Genomic DNA, 6,452 nt, shown 5'->3' on the forward strand with positions numbered 1-6,452 from the left:
TTGCTCCACCAGATCGAAATGTTAGTGCCTAAGAAGTCAACGCCCGAAGCATAAAATACGATATAAATACAACAGCTTTTCCATCTTATTAAATGAGTAATTGCAAACAGTGTGAAAGAAGTGGTCATTTCTACGTTCCGAGCAACCTAGGCTTCACTCTAGGGCGGTGCTCCACCATATCGAATAGCTACGGCCTTAGAAGCCTACGCCTGAAGCACAAAATACAAGAAAAATACAACAGTCTTTTCATGGTATAACAGGAATAATTGCAACAAGCGTGAGAGTAATGATCATTTCGGCGTTTCGGGCATCCTAGACTTAACTCTGAGGCATTGGTCCACAAGATCGAATAGTTAGGGCCTAAGAAGTCAGCGCCAGAAGCATAAAATACAATATAAATACAACAGCATTGCCATCGTATAAAATGAATAATTGCAAACAGTGTGAAAGATATGGACATTTCTACGTTCCGGGCAACCTAGGCTTCACTCTATGGCGTTCATCCACCGCATCGAATAGCTACGGCCTCAGAAGTCAACGCGTGAAGCATAAAATACAATAAAAATACAACAGTCTTTCCATCCTATAACAGGAATAATTGCAACCCGTGTGAAAGTGATGGTCATTTCTACGTTCCAGGCAAACTAGGCTTCACTCTAGGGCGTTGCTCCACCAGATCGAATAGTTAGGGCCTAAGAAGTCAACGCCAGAAGCATAAAATACAATATAAATATAACAGTTTTTCCATCGTATAAAACGAATAATAGCAACCAGTGTGAAAGTTATGGTCATTTCTACGTTCCGGGCAACCTAGGCTTCACTCTATGGCGTTCTTCCAACGCATCGAATAGCTACGGCCTCAGAAGTCAACGCCTGAAGCATAAAATACAATAAAAATACAACAGTCTTTTCATCCTATAACAGGAATAATTGCAACCCGTGTGAAAGTGATGGTCATTTGTACGTACCAGGCAACCTAGGCTTCACTCTAGGGCGTTGTTCCACCAGATCGAATTGTTAGGGCCTAAAAAGTCAACGCCTGAAGCATAAGATACAATTTAAATATAACAGTTTTTCCATCGTATAGAACGAATAATAGCAACCAGTGTGAAAGTTATGGTCATTTCTACGTTCCGGGCAACCTAGGCTTGACTCTAGGGCGTTGTTCCACCTGATCGGGCAGCTAGGGCCTAAGAAGGCAAAGCCAGAAGCATAAAATACAATATAAATATAACAGTTTCTCCATCGTATAAAACGAATAATAGCGACCAGTGTGAAAGTTATGGTCATTTCTACGTTCCCGGCAAACCTAGGCTCCACCCCAAGGAGTTGTTCCACCAGATCGAATAGTTAGGACCTTAGAAGTCAATGCCCGAAGCATAAGATGCAATAAAAATGCAACAGTTTTTCCATCATATAACAGGAAAAATTCAACCAGTTTGAAAGTGATGGTCATTTCTACGTTCCGGGCAACCTAGGCTTCACTCTAGGGCATTGCTTCACCAGATGGAATAGTTTCTGCCTTAGAAGTCAACGCCAGAAGCATAAAATACAATATAAATACAACAGTTTTTCCATCGTATAAAACGAATAATAGCAACCAGTGTGAAAGTTATGGTCATTTCTACGTTCCGGGCAACCTAGTCTTCACCCCAGGGCGTTGTGCCACCAGATCGAATAGTTAGGGCCTAAGAACTGAACGCCAGCAGCATAAAATACAATATAAATACAACAGTTATTCCATCATATAAAACGAATAATTGCCACCAGTATGAAAGTTATGGTCATTTCCACGTTCCGGGCAACCTAGGCTACACTCTATGGCGTTCTTCCACCACATCGAATAGCTACGGCCTCAGAAGTCAACGCCTGAAGCATAAAATACAATAAACATACAACAGTCTTTCCATCCTATAACAGGAATAATAGCAACCCGTGTGAAAGTGATGGTCATTTGTACGTTCCAGGCAACCTAGGCTTCACTCTAGGGCGTTGTTCCACCAGATCGAATTGTTAGGGCCTAAGAAGTCAACCCCAGAAGCATAAAATACAATATAAATACAACAGCTTTTACATCGTATAAAATGAATAATTGCAAACAGTGTGAAAGTAATGGTCATTTCTACGTTCCGGGCAACCTAGGCTTCACTCTAGGGCGTTGCTCCACCAGATCGAATAGCTATGGACTTAGAATTCAACGCCAGAAACATAAAGCACAATATAAATACAACAGTTTTTCCATCGTATAAAACGAATAATTGAAACCAGTATGAAACTTATGGTCATTTCTACTTTCCGAGCAACCTAGGCTTCACCCTAGGGCGTTGCTTTTACAGATTGAATAGTTAGGGCATTAGAAGTCAACGCCTGACGCATAAAATGCAATAAAAATACAACAGTGTTTCCATCATATAACAGGAATAATTGCAACCAGTTTGAAAGTGATGCACAATTCTACGTTCCGGGCAACCTCGGCTGCATTCTATGGAGTTGCTCCACCAGATCGAATAGTTAGTGCCTTAGAAGTCAACGCCAGAAGCATAAAATACAATACAGATGCAAAAGTTTTTCCATAGTATAACAGGAATAACTGCAAACAGTATGAAAGTACTGGTCATTTCTACGTTCCAGGCAACCTAGGCTTCACTCTAGGGTGTTGTTCCACCAGATCGAATAGTTAGGGCCTAAGAAGTCAACGCCCGAAGCATAAAATACAAAATAAATAGAACAGTTTTTCCATCGTATAAAACGAATAATTGCTACCAGTGTGAAAGTTATGGTCATTTCTACCTTCCGGCAACCTAGGTTTCTCTACAGGGCGTCGCTCCACCAGATCGAATAGTTACGGCCTAAGAAGTCAACGCCAGAAGCATAAAATACGATAAAGATGCAACAGTTTTTCCATCGTATAAAACGAATAATTGCAACCAGTGTGAAAATTATGGTCATTTCTACTTTCCGAGCAACCTAGGCTTCACTCTAGGGCGTTGCTCCACCACATCAAACAGTGAGGGCCTTAGAAGTCAACGCCCGAAGCATAAAAGGCAATAAAAATACAAGAGCTTTTCCATCGTATAACAGGATTAATTGCAACCAGTTTGAAAGTGATGGCCAACTCTACGTTCCGGGCAACCTAGGCTTCACTCTAGGGCGTTGCTCCACCAGATCGAATGGTTAGTGCCTTAGAAGTCAACGCCAGAAGCATAAAATACAATATAAATACAACAGTTTTTCCATCGTATAAAACGAATAATTGCAACCAGTATGAAACTTATGGTCATTTCTACTTTCCGAGCAACCTAGGCTTCACCCTAGGGCGTTGCTCCAACAGATTGAGTAGTTAGGGCCTTAGAAGTCAATGCCCGAAGCATAAAATACGATATAAATACAACAGCTTTTCCATCGTATAAAACGAATAATTGCAACCAGTGTGAAAGTTATGGTCATTTCTACGTTCCGGGCAACCTAGGATTCAACCTAGGGCGTTGGTCTACCGCATCGAATAGCTACGGTCTCAGAAGACAACGCCTGAAGCATAAAATACAATAAAAATACAACAGTCTTTCCATCCTATAACAGGAATAATTGCAACCCGTGTGAAGGTGATGGTCATTTGTACGTTCCAGGCAACCTAGGCTTCACTCTAGGGCGTTGTTCCACCAGATCGAATTGTTAGGGCCCAAGAAGTCAACTCCAGAAGCATAAGATACAATATAAATATAACAGTTTTTCCATCGTATAGAACGAATAATTGCAACCAGTGTGAAAGTTGTTGTCATTTCTACTTTCCGGGCATCCTAGGCTTCACCCTAGGGCGTTGCTCCAACAGATTGAATAGTTAGGACCTTGGAAGTCAATGCCCGAAGCATAAAATACAATATAAATAGAACAGTCTTTCCATCATATAAAACGAGTAATTGCAACTAGTATGAAAGTTATGGTCATTTCTACTTTCCGGGCAACCTCGGCTTCACTCTAGAGCGTTGCTCCACCAGATCGAATAGTTAGTGCCTTAGAAGTCAACGCCGGAAGCATAAAATGCAATAAAAAAACAACAGTTTTTCCATCGTATAAAAGGATTAATTGCAACCAGTTTGAAAGTGATGGTCATTTCTACGTTCCGGGCAACCTAGGCTTCACTCTAGCGCGTTGCTCCACCAGATCGAATAGTTCGGGCCTTAGAAGTCAACGCCAGAAGCATAAAATACAATAAAGATGCAACAGCTTTTCCATCGTATAAAACGAATAATTTCAACCAGTGTGCATGTTATGGTCATTTCTACATTCCGAGCAACCTAGGCTTCACTCTGGGGCGTTGACGCAACAGATTGAATAGTTAGGGCCTAAATAGTGAACGCCAGCAGCATAAAATACAATATAAATACAACAGTTCTTCCATCATATAAAACGAATAATTGCAACCAGTATGAAAGTTATGGTAATTTCTACGTTCCGGGCTACCTAGGCATCACCCTAGGGTGTTGTTCCACCAGATGGAATAGTTAGGGCATAAGAAGTCAACGCCAGAAGCATAAAATACAATTTAAATATAACAGTTTTTCCATCGTATAAAACTAATAATAGCGACCAGTGTGAAAGTTATGGTCATTTCTACGTTCCGGGCAACCTAGGCTACACCCTAGGGCGTTGCTCCAACAGATTGAATAGTTGGGGCCTTAGAAGTCAATCCCCGAAGCACAAAATGCAATAAAAATACAACAGTTTTTCCATCATATAACAGGAATAATTGCAACCAGTTTGAAAGTGACGGTCATTTCTACGTTCCGGGCAACCTCGGCTTCACTCTCGGGCGTTGCTCCACCAGATCGAATAGTTAGGGCCTAAGAAGTGAACGCCAGAAGCATAAAATACAATATAAATACAACAGTTTTTCCATCGTATAAAACGAATAATTGCAACCAGTATGAAAGTTATGGTCATTTCTACTTTCCGGGCAACCTAGGCTTCACCCTAGGGCGTTGCTCCAACAGATGGAATAGTTAGGGCCTTAGAAGTCAACGGCCGAAGCATAAAATACAAAATAAATAGAACTGTTTTTCCATTGTATAAAACGTGTAATTGCTATCGGTGTCAAAGTTATTTCCATTTCTACGTTCCGGGCCACCTAGGCTTCACCCTAGGGCGTTGTTCCACCAGATGGAATAGTTAGGGCATAAGAAGTCAACGCCAGAAGTATAAAATACAATATAAGTACAACAGTTTTTCCATCGTATAAAACGAATAATTGCTACCGGTGTGAAAGTTATGGTCATTTCTACGTTCCGGGCAACCTAGGCTACACCCTAGAACGTTGCTCCAACAGATTGAATAGTTAGGGCCTTAGAAGTCAATGCCCGAAGCATAAAATGCAATAAATATACAACAGCTTTTCCATCGTATAAAACGAATAATTGCAACCTGTGTGAAGGTGATGGTCATTTGTACGTTCCAGGCAACCTAGGCTTCACACTAGGGCGTTGCTCCACCAGATCGAAATGTTAGTGCCTAAGAAGTCAACGCCCGAAGCATAAAATACGATATAAATACAACAGCTTTTCCATCTTATTAAATGAGTAATTGCAAACAGTGTGAAAGAAGTGGTCATTTCTACGTTCCGAGCAACCTAGGCTTCACTCTAGGGCGGTGCTCCACCATATCGAATAGCTACGGCCTTACAAGCCTACGCCTGAAGCACAAAATACAAGAAAAATACAACAGTCTTTTCATGGTATAACAGGAATAATTGCAACAAGCGTGAAAGTAATGATCATTTCGGCGTTTCGGGCATCCTAGACTTAACTCTGAGGCATTGGTCCACAAGATCGAATAGTTAGGGCCTAAGAAGTCAGCGCCAGAAGCATAAAATACAATATAAATACAACAGCATTGCCATCGTATAAAATGAATAATTGCAAACAGTGTGAAAGATATGGACATTTCTACGTTCCGGGCAACCTAGGCTTCACTCTATGGCGTTCATCCACCGCATCGAATAGCTACGGCCTCAGAAGTCAACGCGTGAAGCATAAAATACAATAAAAATACAACAGTCTTTCCATCCTATAACAGGAATAATTGCAACCCGTGTGAAAGTGATGGTCATTTCTACGTTCCAGGCAAACTAGGCTTCACTCTAGGGTGTTGTTCCACCAGATCGGATAGTTAGTGCCTTAGAAGTCAACGCCCGAACCATAAAATACTATATAAATACAACAGTTTTTCCATCGTATAAAACGAATAATTGCAACCAGTATGAAAGTGATGGTCATTTCTACGTTCCAGGCAACCTAGGCTTCACTCTAGGGCGTTGCTCCACCAGATCGAATGGTTAGTGCCTTAGAAGTCAACGCCCGAACCATAAAATACAATATAAATACAACAGTTTTTCCATCGTATAAAACGAATAATTGCAACCAGTATGAAAGTGATGGTCATTTCTACGTTCCAGGCAA

Source organism: Calliopsis andreniformis, unplaced genomic scaffold (assembly GCF_051401765.1).
Source record: "Calliopsis andreniformis isolate RMS-2024a unplaced genomic scaffold, iyCalAndr_principal scaffold0019, whole genome shotgun sequence".
Lineage (NCBI taxonomy): Eukaryota > Metazoa > Arthropoda > Insecta > Hymenoptera > Andrenidae > Calliopsis > Calliopsis andreniformis.